This window comes from Pleurodeles waltl, chromosome 3_1, assembly GCF_031143425.1.
Source record: "Pleurodeles waltl isolate 20211129_DDA chromosome 3_1, aPleWal1.hap1.20221129, whole genome shotgun sequence".
In the NCBI taxonomy this organism is placed as follows: domain Eukaryota; kingdom Metazoa; phylum Chordata; class Amphibia; order Caudata; family Salamandridae; genus Pleurodeles; species Pleurodeles waltl.
This window is the reverse complement of record NC_090440.1, coordinates 1,584,210,823-1,584,227,184: the sequence shown is the minus strand read 5'-3', so window position 1 is coordinate 1,584,227,184 and position 16,362 is coordinate 1,584,210,823. Positions and strand designations below refer to the sequence as shown.

At 40.8% G+C, this 16,362-nt stretch overlaps 1 protein-coding gene across 1 annotated transcript in view; it reads right to left on the bottom strand.

Moving 5' to 3' along the window:
• The window catches only part of CACNB4 (calcium voltage-gated channel auxiliary subunit beta 4), a 613,027-nt gene that overhangs the window by 421,782 nt on the left and 174,883 nt on the right, over positions 1-16,362 (bottom strand). The window lies entirely within an intron of this gene.

Sequence of the window (16,362 nt, the reverse complement as noted above, 5' to 3'; positions counted from 1 at the left end):
GCCCTGATTTATACTTTTTGGTGCAAAACTGCACTAACGCAGTTTTGCACCAAAAATGTTAGCACCGGCTTGCATCCTTTCTGTGCACCAGCCGGGCACCATATTCATGGAATAGTGCTAGCTGGTGCAAAGGGTAGGCTAGCACCAAAAAAATAACATTAGTTGGTGTGGCTGGCGGTATGGAAGAAGGGGTTTTGCACCAAAAAATGACATTAGGCAGGTTAGAGTAAAAAAAAAAAATTGACTTTAACCTGCCTAGAGCCATTTTCTGACCCAAAACCATCCATACCACATGACTCCTGTCTCAGAAATGACAGGCGTCATGTTCACCACCCCAGTGGCCAGCGCAGGGGACCAGGGTCCCCTGGGCATGGCCATTGCACCCAGTGACATGTAGGGTGGCCCATTTCACGGCCCCCAATGGCACTTAAAAAAAAAAACACTTACCTGTACTTGCCTATACTTACTTGGGATGGGGTCCCCATCCTCCGCTGTCCCTCTGGTGTGGCTGTGGGTGTCCCTGGGGCATGGGGAGGGCACCTGTGGGCTTATTCCATGGAGTTTCACCATGGAAATATGCCCACAGGTCCCCTAACGCCTGCCCTGACCCAGGTGTTAAAAAATGGTGCAAAGCAAGCTTTGCACCATTTGTTGACCCTTCCTCCCTACCGTGCGTGATTTTAGCACGGGGATAAATATGGCGCTAAGGCCATAGAGTCATTTTTTGCACTGGAACGCCTACTTTGCATCTCATCGATGCAAAGTAGGTTTTCACATCCCAAAAAAGACTTTAACTCCATAAATTTGGCGCTAGACGGGTCTAGCGCCAAAGTATAAATATGGAGTTCGTTTTACACCGAATTTGAGTAAAACAAATGACGCCAATTCGGCACAAAACAAGTATAAATATGGCCCTGACAGTTTATGATGTGAAAAAGAATCTAAACCTTTGCTCCTCCTACGACGTAAAATGAAAAGAAATATTTTGGAAAGTTTTGATTGGTTTTATGAACTGTGTAATTAACCATGTTCCGAAATGGAAAATAGAAAGAAATTAAAAAATAATGAAGAAACGAAAAAACAGAAAATGGTCAGTAGGAGAAAAGGGGATGAGCGAGAAAGACCATGGGAGAGAAAAGGGAGACCAAATGTTTCATATTTTTGGGGGGGTATTTAGAAAGTAGGAACCTAGCCCCACAGTACAACTGAGCACTGTAATTGGTATATAGCCAATATGTGAGGACATAGAGAAAAACTGTCACAAATGTCTTTGTTGGTGATTGGTAGGAAAATACTTTCCGGTGCTGGGTACACACTACTCCTGCTCCGCATACCCCTCTGGTGCTAGTCACTAAACATACACCGAAAGATCAGTCAGTGAGCAATTTTCTTGATACTTAAAAAAACTATCCACGTTCTAGTTTAAAATTCAAAAAACGCTTTTGGAAGAAATAGAGTAGTTTGCTCATGATGTCTTTCTTGAAAGCCAGTGTTACAAGCACTGGCTCTACCAGCCAATACATTTCATGGCCTTGTAGCTACTTGCACAGGGCTTAAATAGAATGAGTATAACTTTCTGTAGTGGATCGTCACTAGAATCATTAACTTTACAATCTGTGATTACTTTTTGCTCTGTCTTAACGATAAATTTAATATTTTTAACGTTAGTCAGGAAAAGGAGACATATCTTAATTATATGGCTATTCTTCAAAAGTTCAAAGATATGGCCAGTGGCGTAGTTATCATTGGTGCCACAGGTGCAGTGGCACCCGGCCCCGGAGTCCAGAGGGGCCATTTTCCTCGGTTTCATCAGGGCCCATGACATCTTTGCTACAATACTGGATATGGTTCCATTCTCAGTTTAAACAAGCATTAGCCATAGCAAAACCACCCAAAGGCAAGCCGTGCCCAATTTGTATGGGTTACGAATAGCGGACCAAAAGTTCTGTATTTGCATTTCGAGAATTTAAAAGGAGTCATCCAGGTAGGCTCTGAGACATACTTTGACAAAATTCAGCAGATGGCTTCCATAAAGGGATAGCCTGGTTTTTGCAAGTCTTCTGGTCTGGTTAGCAGAGTGTAAACTCATCCAACTTTCAAATCAAGGCCTAGATTTATGTAGAAGTAATGCAACGCAGTGCAGCAAATAGGACTGCTGCATTGCATTGAATGAAGGGAAGAGCGCAGAACAGTGCTATATCTATTAAAATGTGATGCTGTTGTGCTCTCTCCCTTCATTTGTGCACTTCTGGTTGCCATGTGCCAATGCAGATACCCACATGCCATAGTGAAAGGGTGTCTGTGTTTCGAAAACCATAGGTTTTGTACTGGAAAAGGTCCCTTCCAGTACAAAACCGTTGCTTTAAGATGTGTCCCCACTTTGTATGTGTGCTGTACAATGCAACACATGTAAAGTGAGAAAAACGAGAAGAGATGAAAACATTTTCCCTCATTATACCTGCCTTAACGAGGTGCAGGATGATTTTGGTTTAATTCTTTGTAGCTAGAGAAACCCATGGGTAGTTGCATGGGAACTCCCATGAGTATTATCTCGCTTTGCCAAATCATACCCGGACAGAGGACCGGCTCCTCCATGAGAGCGGAGGAGTGTCACCCCGCTAAACAAAATGACCCAGAGCAGCTGAATAATAAAATGGTAAGAAAGTTTATTTAATGCCATTTTTTTTCCAGCAACTCATCCTGAACCGAGTGTCAGGACGGGGTGGGGAAATTGCTGCTGAGTGGAAGCAAGGAGCTGTACACTTATGTTTAAAGTGCGCATATCCCTTTGGTCGGCTGTCTTGCCACAGCCAGCCAGACATGCACATTTTAAACTTCTGTAACCTAGCTGTCTTAGACAGCTGGGTTAGGGAAAGCACAGGCCTCCAGTGTCCTTGTTTGACAGCATTAGAGCAGCGCCAGGATTGGGTAGTGCAGTTTCCAGGGACCGAGCTTTAAGGAGAGAAGACACCTGAGGGAGGAGGACATTGTGTGGCAAGTCAGAAAGGTATGGGGCATTTTTTTATGATTTTAATATCACCTGTCTTTTGCCCACCCCACCACTCTAAATACATGCCAACTGCCAATGCCCAGATGCAGTTTTACTCCAAGAAACTCATTTTACTGAGCCAGAAACTCTCAAACTCAAGTGTGGCTGGGTAGGCTATGTATTTATATCCCCTACTGCGAATAAAGAGAATGGTAATATCATTTTGTGTAAAAAAAAGAACGTAAATCTTGTTGTACTTTCACAAGACAAAGATGATAAGGACAGATGGATTATTCTGAAATTCTTAATCATAACATTCCTGTAATGGTTTTCATCACGTATGCCCCAATACAACCTGATTATCTTCTTTGGCCTGAAGTCTCTCAAAAATTCATGGAGTATAATGATACCTACTTAATGTAGGTGGCAATTGTGACCAAGTTATGGACCCGTTCTTAGACAGACAATCATCGGTCCACTTCTCCCAACATAAAACGTACAAGGAATTCCATTCTGTTATTTCCAATAGTTCCCTTATTGACTTGTGGAGGTTCTCCAATTCCCACCCCTGTGACTACACTTTTCATTCTGCCACACATGGTAACCTTACAAGTTTGGGCAATATTTTTGTTTCTAAGTGTTTGGCACAACATATAGTACAATCCTTCCTTAGTCCCATAGTGCTTTCAGATCACACCATGGTGATTACAGATTTGAATTTGGTTCCCTCTCAACCTCAATCTCATAATTCGAGATTTCACAACTCATTGTTAATGGATACACAATTTACTGTATCCTTTACCTCATTTACTACTGAATTTTTCTTAATTAATGATTCTTCCAACACCCCTCCTCCTTTGGTTTGGGATTCATTTAAAGCAGCTGCTCGTGGCATTATCATAGACTGTGTATCCAAGGAAAAAGAAAATTCCGAACAGAATGTTTTCTGCCAACCACAGAGTCAAAACGTGATAAGCCAGCAATTAAACCATTCAAGTACAGTCGCTGGACTATTCCACAAATCGAACTACACTGTAAATATTTGATGTCCTTCAAATGAACGATGCAAACAAGCAATAGATCTGGCTTTAATTCTCCAACACAGGCATTCACAAATGGTGTTTCGATGCTTTGCTTTCCACATGTGTAAATTTACCTTTGTGAATACAGCACTATGAGTTTAATTTTTATTGTAAATATTACTCAAGTATATCTTCCATACACTCATGTTGAGACAAAACGAATTTCTGTGTTTGCAATGGCAAAATGTATTTTGAAGTGGATTGCAGCTTCTAGAAGTAACTGGTTATTGCAGAAGCAAAATTACCTTTATAAAGAGGTGCATAGCTAATCCTCAACATCCTGTGATGCTCTTAGATTATAGTAGGTGTAATTTACTAATGTATGGCATTCACCAAAATACAACAATGTAGACATTGGTGTCCTACCCTGCCTAACTTGATTTGATATTTTTAACTGACGAGAGTCCAGCTCAGCCTTGCATCCATTCATTTATTCAGATCTGAAACAAATCTTTGTTAGAGCAAATATTTCCGTAGTCCTAGTTAGATCTATAAAGTCCTCCAGGTGAGGATCCCAAATCTGTACAATTCCTGAAAGTCATGCTTGTTTTCACGCCAAGGGGGTCATTATGTACTTGGCTGTTCAGACCGCTATGCCGTAGGCGTTGGAAAAGACTGCCACCGGCATGGCGGTCTGAACTGCCATATTACGAACACAGGGAGGGACGCCTGTGGCGGCCCTCCGCCACCGCCAGGCTACCACCGACAGGCAGCCTGACAATGGCGGAATACATTATCCGACACCCTCTGGATAATGTACCCTGTTTCTTGCTGCCTTTCCCTGGTGGGTTCCCCCGCCAAAGGAAGGCCGGCAAAAGGGGTGCTCCGGGGCCCCTCTGGGGGCCCCATCGCGCAGGTCACTGCCCGATTTACAGGCTCCTGCACCCGCCGCACTGAGGCATGGAGCTGTCGGCAACGTCCCGGCCCTGCATTCTGCTGGGCCAGCGGGCAGAAACAATGTTTCCACCCGCCGGCCCAGCAGAATGTCCTTTATGCGGCCCGTGGGGTCTCAAAGGGGCTAGAGGTCTATAGAAAGACCGCCAGCATGAACACGGCAGTGTTTACCGCCGTGTTCATAATGACCCCCTACGGCACTAGTAGCTAAAGTGCAGGTGTGTTGCTCAGTATCGTAATACTTTGTAAAATGACGATGAGTGACTTGACTATGCAGATCCTTTCTATAGTTCCACTGCCAAAAAATGAGCAGGTTCACAAACTCTCCTTGGATACACGCCTAAAATAAGTGGTCAATTCAGTATTGCCTTCAACCTATGTTAATATGCTCTAATTGTTCAGATCTACTCAGCAACAAACAAGATTATTACCTTGTTTGGTAGAACAAGAAAACAAGTAGAGAAGGATTTCTTTTCTGTAGATATCTTTAAACTCACCTCAGATATCTAAGCCAAATGTCATCTCGCCAAAACTAGCAAATTGAAATTTATTTTACAGATTATTTTGACACAGTGAAAAAAGTGAAAAAATATATTGTTGTCATTTGGAAGGTTAGGTAGGGCAGGTGTGAGGCAAGGGTTAAAGTGAGACGTTGGGAGGAGCATGTACAAAAGGTTGTGTGCATGACAGAGCCAGACTTAAATCAGTAGTAAAGCTGAAAGTAGCAGGGCATGAGGGCTATGCATTTACTAAGTAAGTAGCACATTACTGCCTCTCCCTCATGTAAATTATTGGTGATTAAAATGTAGGGCATACAAAAATTGGTTTGCCAGTTTCAGTTCATTTTTTGTAAGCTAATTTTTCATGAAAAAATAATTTAACAGAAAAGCAAAAAAAAACATATTTTTTAGTGACAATACGCTTAGGTTAATTCATTTTAATCAGTTAGTACAAAATGAGGTAATCTGCTAAAATCCCATCAATTACATCCACATAGGAGAATAGAAAAACATGGTGGCTGAGACGTTTGCTTTGAGGACCTTGGCTCCTTTCAGAAAAAAGACCATATATAAAAGTGTGATGAAATAAAGGAAAATTAAACGGAATAAAACTCAGATTTAGTAGCAGATCAAGGAACATTTCTGAATACTAGAACAGATGAAGAATCTAAACAGAGTGTATCTGTGGCTGACGGGCACTGCCAGGGTTGTGGCTCGACAGGCAGCTAATGTGTCCAGAGAAAGCCAACAAGCAGCACACAAAGAAGACTGATGGGGGAACGGAAGCATCACGTCATTACAAGGCTTGCTTCTGTCCCGGCTTTCGACAAACATACTGCAGACTGAGGTTCTGTCAGAGTGGCGGAAAGGGGATGTGTTCAGCAAGTAACAGAGGAAGTAGCAGGAGGAGTGCGCTCAATTTTTAGCCTGTCAACTTCAAAGGGGGAATTATAGTGATGAATCCTGATGTGAAGGACCATTCACTATTATAGATAAAACCCTCATTGGCAAGTAACTGAGGACTAGAGGCATTGCAGAAAACTGAGAGAAAGATTAGGTATATAAAATATATGAATAAGGGGTTCTGGAAAGAGCATATGTGCCTAAAACAACACTGGGGGTGTGGGAGGCTACTAGAGAGTAGCTTTAGTCATAAACAACTAAAGTCTAATAACTTTTACTTTGTCGGTTGAGTAAAATAGAAGAAATAGGAGGATGTATGCAAAAAAAAGATGGAAATCTACTAATTAATCTTAGATAATTCTTCTTAGGAGGCTAGGCCAAGTGGGTGAAAAAATGTCCCACAACCGTGCTTTAAAAGTAACCACAAGACCAGGTGTGGCAACTAAATTAAATGTGTAAAGCAAGGAAGAAGAGCAACCAACACATGAGCTGCAGAAAATAAATGTGAAGCTGCTAGGTGGGAGAGTCGCTAGAAATAGGAGAATAGCTTAGAAGAAGAGGTCCTCGGAAACTGTACCATTTAGTGCTTTCTCAAGGTTCAGATTCACAGACCATAAATGCCACCACAAAATGTCAAGGTGCACAAAGTCAAGATAAATACCCTTCAACTGTGTGAAAAAGAATAAAGAATTAAACAAGAGGCCATGAGTAAAAACATTAGAGGTGGATTCTTCTTTATGGAAACAGAAGTCTTTTTGAAGATGATTGTGGTAATGTTAATTTGATAACCCCCCAACACACAGCACACCAATTTAGATGCCCAAACACCCATTAAGACCCACCATACAAAACCCAAACTATCACTACATTGATGCCTCATGAGATTACCGCCAACAACCACACTATCTAAAAACAAGAGAAGAATTGCCAATGCCCTTACTTCCAAGAAAACCTATGGACAGCAGAAAAATATTCTTCTCTTTTCATTGAATACTCATTAAAATAGCCACAGAATGTTATTATGCTAAGACCATCAATGGAGCCACAAATAGAAGCAAAGTGCTTAGTTAGCCCTTCAAGCAGTGCATTAAAACCCACACAGGATCCTCCAATAGAATACTCCATTGTCAAGTGAAATGTGATCCACCTGTTCTTCACAAAGCAAAGCCAATTTTGTTAATTGACAAACTTTCTGATATGTGCAACTGTAATCTGGCCATTATGTCCTTAACCTAACTCTAAGATTACCTCTAACACCCAATTTAACTTAATAATATTTATTTTAATAATTCTTTGTAATTTTCTTAGTTTATCCTTCATGAAAATTAAAATAAGTTATTATCCATAAGTCAATCCTAATACTTAAATACTTACCCTTCTTACTTAAGACCAATAACATTTATCAACTTAACTGTACTAACTATGCCCAAAATCAATTAATTTTAAATTAAATTAATTGGTTATGTTTCGCCTAATACTAACATTAACCCTAAATAAATTTACCCCTAACAGCATCCTTCACCCATAATTACAAAATAAGTAATATTTACATTCTGAATTAATTCATTCTGCTAACCCTAACAAATTTTATTTTACTTTATCTTTCAAATTGAATTTAAGAGTTATTCTTAATCTAACATTAACATAAAATAAGTAACAATAAAATAAAATAAGTATGTACCCTTATACTAACTTTAATATTCCCTGGACCCTTGCCTTTAATTAATTTAAGTTCAATTAAATGATTTTCCTTAACTGAACCCTAATGTTTACCCGAACTGTAGCCCTGACGTTAATCTAAATGAAAGAATTCTAACACATCACTAATGCTAATAATTAAATCAAATTAATGTTAAATTAAATAATTATCCTCACTCTAGCACCATTCCTCGATTCCGTTTCTAAGGTACCCAATTTAATTGTCCATATCAATCCTGATTAAATAATGAAAACAACTAGTAATAAGTATTGGAAACTTTATTTTCCGTATACAAAAGGTCTTTCTCAGCCTTATCCAGAGTATGGTGCTAAATGTACAATTTGATCATAGACCAGATAATGCAGTGCTCAATGTGTGAAGATATTTACAAAACACATATAACAAGACACTGTACTACAATTGTTTTCATTACTGAATCATGGTTTATATAGACAATTGAATTGGGTACTGCAGAAACACACAACGTTTCCCTGTGAAATGAGCCCCAAGGGACATATGTTGCCCCAGAATATTAGTGACCAAGGAGTGTAATGGGATAGATGCAAGCAGGATTTGTGAAAATCTCCACAGAATAGACGGCAGAAGACAAGTGGGGCTCCAAAGTCATTCATAGGAAGCAACTGGCTGGATAGTATAAAAAGTTGTGACACACTGATTACCTCAGCTGGACTCAATGTATACTCAAGTAGTGAGTTGATGTGGAAGGGGGTGAAGAAAAACGAACAAGAAGTAAGAAACCACCATAGTGAATTAGGAAAAATGTGAAAATAGCTTATCCAACATGGAAGGATCCCAAAGTAAATCCCGACATGGATCCAGAGAAAGAATAGAATATCCCAATCAGATAAAAAGATTTTGCACACAATCATAATTGCTAAGCTTAAGCACAGGCATCAATAAAACAAAAAATAAAGTAACAAGAAACCAAATTCATGAGCCTGCAGGAAAAATGCTGCCTCTACAGAGAATAATGAACACCGGCGATGGATAAAAGCAGTGCACAAACAGGAAGAGTGAGGAGCTGAAATCGCTTGGATGGACAATTTGTGGCCAAACTATTGTGCTTAGGATGTGTTGAGAAAACAAATCTACCCAGAGAGCACGCCAATTGCTCCAAAACCACCCGACAACTCAGAAACACCAAAGGACTTCAAAAAGTGCATGCAAGGACTGAAGATCCTCAGGCGCTCTAGAAAAACACCCCAAGTCAGTCTGAACATTTGGTGAGAGTTAGGTTTTAAAGAAAATCACTTCACACCTAAAATGTTTTACTTTGATGTGTGTGACACAAACATATGTAACTCCGAAAAATCATTCACATTCACTCAATGTGGCAAACAAAGGGGCACAGTACAGAGGCGTTATGGAAGTCAGCTTCAGAACATTTCAGGCGACCAATGATATTCTTTATCAACAAACATAGTAATATGCTAAGTTGCATTTTATCAGGCCCCACTAAAGCTACTTTTTGGCAAATCATCCTAACTCAATCCTATAATAGGAGTGGGACTTGGCTCTGGCTTACAGAAATATTTAGAAGAAAGCAGGGGTGCCACTTAACTTAGTATTATCATAATTTGCCTGTTGTTTAGACCTATGCTCTTTCCGAATTCCAAAAAAGTAGTTTTTTCATTGTTGGTGGCACATACATTTGAGAGTTGCAAAAGACCAGTCTTAGCACTCTATCCCAAAAATGTATTTTTTCTAGCTCAGAACCAATCTCTTCCTTGCAGTGTTCAGTGCCGCGCCCTGGAGTAGCAATTGTTTGTGGGCTTCATATATGAGGTGGGCTTCATATATGAGGTCTTCCCAGTTCTAGCTGCTGTGAGTATCCACTGTTTGCCTCATATGTCAGTGACGCAGAATATCACTCTTGGTTCAGTACCATCACCGAAGGGCTTTTGAAAATATCTGCATCTTTCCTCTCCACTCTTGTAGCCCAGCACCTTTGTTTGGTTCTGCAACACAGTCTTAGCTCAGATGTCTCCCCTCACGGGAAAAGCTAAATTTGCTTTGGTTATTGTTTTTTGTTAGGATAATCCTTTTGTTGCACTTCGAAAGTCTGCCCACTGCCCTCTGGTGTGGAGATTTGCAATGTGATGCAGTATTGCGAGAACGGGATCCCAGTCTGTGACATTGTGCATGCAAGGGATTTCTCTCTCATTTCAGATTAGCCTAGGCTTCCTTGCAGTTGAAACATGTCCACCACAGCACCCTTCACGCCCCCCTACTTACGTCAATGCCATATTACCTTTTATGATGGCAGCAATGGTCTCTGGAGAATCATTTATTGAGGGTACATGGTTGCAATATGGTGGACCACTCATTAGTCTGTCTTGTACATTTGCCCTTCAATGCCTTGTTCTGTTCAAGAAGTTGGAAAATCTGAAGAATAACTTGCTTCTATTGTCTTCTTGCATTTTGATCAAGGACCAAGGCACCTTCCCAACTTCTTTGAAGTGAGTGTTCGGTATGCTGCACTTCACCTGCTCGATCTGCATCATGCAGAGTTCTCAAGTTACTGACCAAACTGAGCCCAGTCGAATGTATCACAGAATGGGAGGCACTGTCATCTGAGTGTGGGAGGGTCAGGAAGCCCACGGCTTAGGGCTAAGGATGTCACATAGTGTGGCTTGTATGTGTGATGTGACAGTGGCAACTTTTTTTCTGAAAGTTCTTGATTAATGAAGGGCATTGTCATGATGCCAGCAGAAAGATCCATCCCCTTAAAATGACTGCCTTGTTCAGCACCCACAGACACCTGCACAAAGTATGCACTGAATACTGGCTCCTCAATTTAAAGATTGACTATATGGTATTATAACAGTTACCTGGAGAAAGAGAAAGTATAACAATATGTGAAAACTCTATGAAAACCTGTTAGCACCTCGACATTTGGGTTTAGATTAGAAATGCTCACATTGATGTCACTTGAGGAAGGCTGTCAAGCTGTTTGAAGCCGCCAGTCTGCCTTTCACTGCAAGCAGGAATCCAGCCTATATTATAAAGGGGTTCACCAATCCACCTGCCGGTGAGTGCAGTGACTACACCTTCCTGCTCAGAGATGCCTTGGGGGACCTAGGACCACTGTGACCCACCCTCAAAAACGCCCTGAAGGGGGGACACTGGCAGTGTTGCCACCACTATTTGCCACACAGTACATGCACCTCCTGACAGCCTCTTTCCCTCTACACCCATGCCTGTAGTACAGGAGGATACAAAAAAGTGATGGGTGGAATGCTTGAATTAATATCAGCCACTGGCAATTTCTCTGGGACACATCCCTGTCCATCATTATTTTTCACATCATGCCACCTCAGCTGGGACCCAGTCATATGGAAATCAGTCTTGACCAATAGAAAAAGCTCAGCCTGAACTGCCAGGCTAGGTCATCCTTGAACCAGAACATAAGCTACCCAAGACCAGTTTTGCCCTCAGTGGGGCTGGTCAGTCAGGTGTAGCTTTGTTCCAGTGGCACAGTGAGCAAAGGACCCAGATTTGGGCTTACCCGTTGCACTTAGAGCTTCACACTGAATTATACGAAATAGTGATAGTGCAATACTTGAAATAATCTCAGCCACTTATAATTATTCAGGCTGCATCCCAGTCCATCGTTATTTTGCAAACCATGCCTCCTAAGTTGGGATCCAGCCTTGTGCAAATCAGTCTTGACCCTGCTCCAATAGGAGCGGTCCAGCCCAAATTGCCAAGCCAGGTCCTCCCTGTACCGGAACCCAAGCTCCCCAAGACCGGTTTATGGTCTGTAGTGTGGCATGGACACACAGGCAAAACGTTTCCTCTTTCTCATGAGGACACACCCCTGCGCACATATGGGACCTCATCCTCAGGAACGAGTCAGCAAAAAACATGCCCCTGCACAGTCTGTATTATAGAATGGGCTGTGCAAGCATCTGCAGCACTTCCAATAATACTAATGTGCCCCATGGACACTTTTTGTAATTTAGTGTACAGTGTGCTCGTTTCAGATCCCACAAGGAGTATACAGTACTGTCAGAGGACACATAAGAAAATTGGTGTGCTATAGAACGATGTTTTCTCACAGTCACACAACTTAATTGAGAGAATAAGTGTAATATTGTAGTGACAACAAAATACTTTGACATTTAGTTTCAGTGTAGCATCTATTCACACATCTGCCTTGAAAAGGCTCATTGACCCCACCCCCTCCCCCAGTGGAACATGTTCTGGCATATTCAGACTAAAGGTCAACTGATAATCAAACATCTGTAAATAAAGATGTGGTGGAAAGTACACTAATGAGACATATCACTTTCAATGAATAAAGATGTGTTGAAAATGGACAGAAGAGTATAACAGGTAGTTGTAAAGCAACTGTGACAACTCATGGCTAACCAGTAGAGATGTTTGTTGCAACAGAGGTGATTAGGTGACTATGAGTATGTCTTGATAATAAATCAAGTAAATGCAGACCAAAAGGTATAAAATGTTTTTCTTTTACTTGAACTACACAAGATATGAATTGCTTAGTGTAAGAAACATATTAACTCATACAGACAGGATAGGCACAAATCCTGTATTTACTCATTTGAGAAGCGATGATCTCTACAGTTTCATCTTGCAACTCATTTTCACCTTCTGCATTGCTCTTGTCTGAGAGTTTGTGCCTCTGCACAAACTCTGAACCATAAGCTCCAGCATTGTTTTCTTAACAGATACTATCCATTGAAACACACTCAACAAAAAAGTGACAAATTACAATGGTTGACTTTCTGACTGGGCACCCAGGTCTATTTATGATTTGTACTGTGTAGCAAATCCATCTTTTCTGCATGGTCATGCACATTTGATGCCTTTTTCTAGACTTATTTTGCTGACATTGTGCCTCTCTGCACTTTGCGATGGCTCCACAGTAGTAAAGTGCCTGTGCTTCCACTCTAAAATGTGTACTGTACTTTGGAACTCCCTGTTTGGCCATTTTAACTTCCAAATAATTCTACTGTTAATAACGGCTAAAGTGTATCTCGCAGCAAAATAAAAACTAAAAGCTATTTCACTCTGTAGGCCTGGCTAGACTTTTCCCTAATTGTACTAGGTAGGAATTCAAATCTTTATTTTATACCTCTGCTTAGTAAAGGGCTAGAAAAATGCTTCAAAGTTATTTCCTGTTTAGTTTTTAAAATCTGATTTAATAGTCAAATCAGATTTTTGAGAATTTAAGCATAAAAGTAACTTTGTAAAAATTTGAAGTAGATTCAAAACCAGTTATGCCACTAAACACACCTGCTGAGCTGGAAAACACTTCCTTCGCTGGGAGAGTTAAGAACCCTGGTTCAGAGAGCAATCACTTGCCTCTGCGAGCAAGACAGGCCAATGGATATTAACTACTGACCAGTTAGCAGGGATTAGATATCCTGAAGTGGACAGGAACAGTTGGCAGAACAAAACATTGTTTTACCACTACCTATGTTTACTTGGAAATACCAGGAAGGAGGTTGTCGTATTCATTCTGAAGATCCTCCTAGTTAGTCAAGTTCTGGATGTAGCAGGATGGAAAAATAGTCTAGACCCTGTCAAGTAGGTTAGTGGCCACAAAGCTGAGGACAGTTCAGCATGGTAGCAACTGAGCCCTGTCATGTTGAAAAAGTGGGATCATAGGTAAGATTACAGCAAAGCAGAGAGGACATGCTGCAAATGGAGGAGGGGAGCTGCGAGAAAATAGCTAGGCTAGAATGGTAGACTTTTTCCAATCACTTGCTGGTGCACAGGATAAATCTGGCACATCATCCTCCATCTCATGGGAATGTTTCTGGATCTGGGAAAACACCATCTGACGAAAAATCCTGATTCTGGCTCTTGACTCCTGCTGGAAGAAGATGTCTCACAGTGACACTCAAAGCCCTGTGAATTCTGCTGGCACCCAGGAACTGGAACTGCTCTCCATGGGTCACATGGTGGCCTCCTGTTTACCTGCTTTAGGGAAAAAAAAAGCAGAAGGACTCCTGAATTCAAGAAGGTCCAGCTGACTACAGAGGACTAGACCCTGCAGGAGACCTGGCTGGAGAGAGACCTGGGCATCACACCCAACCTCTGCTCCACCACAGAAAGTCTAAAATTTTACCTACTTCCCAGACAACTGTCAATTGATATTTTTCGATGAGCTTGTTTGCCCTAAAACTTTACAATTTCATATTTCTGGCTCCCATTAACTTATTTTTATGATCTTGGTACCTTTTTGCTCCTTACATTTTTCCTTATTTCCCTAAACTAGTTTGGTAATTTTATTGAGTGGTGTTCTTTATTTTGAACTTGTTGATACTCCTTGAACTTCGCACATTCTCCTCTGGGGATCGCCTTCTGCTTGTGCAACAGCTACCAGGGTTTGAACATAGAGCATCTCAGAACTGTGTTCTGACCTAAATAGAGTGGGTTTATTATCAGGGATGCTCCTCTCACAAATCAATAACCCCTTTAATGGTCGGTATAGCCTACTACAGCAGGCAATTAAGCTATACGAAATCTTTTCCAGTCTCCCACTGAAGCCAGCCAAATGGTTTCTTACAGTGTGCACCTGCTCTTGGTAACTTGCTTTTACTGTCATAATCATGACCATTCCTGCCATATTGTGGACAAACAAAACAGAGAAAGGAAGGAATCTTTCAGAATAAAGACAAACTGACCGTCTTTCTTAAGTACAACTAATAATCACAAAAGTTCAGTTCAACAGTGTCTCATATATACACCACTATCCTATGGGTGGTTCTAGACAATGATGATTATAGGATGATAGATCCTTACGCACCTATTGTGGCATGCTTCATCACTGATCCTCAATATACAGCAATGGAAACATCCTGAGTGAAGATGAGTTGTAATGTATTTTGAAAGCATTGTACAGTGAGTGATCTTGTGAAGGATAACATGTAAAGGAGAAAACCTTGAACGATTTCAAATTGCCCAAGGGTAGGCCACCCATTGTGTAGGCTTCCAATGTACAATGGCACCTTAACTTGGCATCACACTGGTCCTGACAAATTGGTAGTCATTCTTGACATATTGTGCATATCTATTGAACAATCATAATGGCTGCCCTGGCGGTGTAGTGATAATTCTTCCCATACTGGCTGTATCCAATGCACAATGGTGCACAATCCTCACATGATATTTACCTTGGCAGTATGGTGGTAAATCTTGACATATTATGGCCATTCATTGGACATCAGTGGTAATTCTTGTTGTACTGCAAACAACCATCATCCCTCATGTGCTGTAACGATGGACCCTGCATAATGTTGGTAATAATTGACTTCGTGGGCATGCATGGCACAAAGGTGTACACCTTGGATAATGAGTGGCAATCCCTTGCCTATTATAGGCAAGGTCAAGCTGGCCCAGAAGCATTTAACTGGTGCAAGTGAACATATGTAACGTGCACACCAGTGTGCAGGCTTAGCCAACCCATCCTCCACAACCTTAAACAGACACGTTTTTGCCAAAGAGAGGGTTGGGCAGCGTGAATCTCACTGCATGTATGAATGCTTGCTTAATCGTGTCATCTCCGTTTCGGTTTCTTTACAAACAATGCCATTCAGTTTTGTAGCTTAAACAATTAGATATTGATTTATTTATGGAGAGAGTGAATCAAAGCCAAAGGAAAAAAAAAAAAAGTATGCTTTGACGTCATTATCAGAGAGCACTGCTCAGAAAGTTTGCTTTGCTAGCAAGAAGTCAGGAGTATTTCAGATTGGGAGTAGAGCATATGTAAAATGAATTAGAACGTAGGTTTGGTAAGGTTTATCCTAACATTGAAATCCCCATTTTCTTCATTTTAAAACTTTTTTTGTTTCATGTACCAGCTATTTCACACTCAGAAACTGTGGGAAACGTTCTCCAGAGAGGAAAAATACTCTATCAATAAGCTTTGCATGTCTTCATTGTTTATTAGAGAGCAAGCGAAACACATGAAAGTCAACACAAATTAAACTGTGTCAATGTAAATAAAACCAGCAACTTAAAAAAACACATTGATCAAGTACTATGAAGCTGTTTATCAACTGAATTTAAAAATGAAATGTGTACGAGTGAATGTTTGAGTATATGCTCTAGATGTATATGTTTTTTAATTAGCCATTTATTTGTTTGGTCGAGCTTGACATCACAGCTGCCAGAAAGAAATATTGTTACCAATTCTTGAAACATATATCTAGAATGGACTTTTGAGTATTACCAACTCAACTGATGGTGTTGGTTATTTTGGATATCCTCCCACCATCCAGGAAGTGCTTTCCTTAGAAT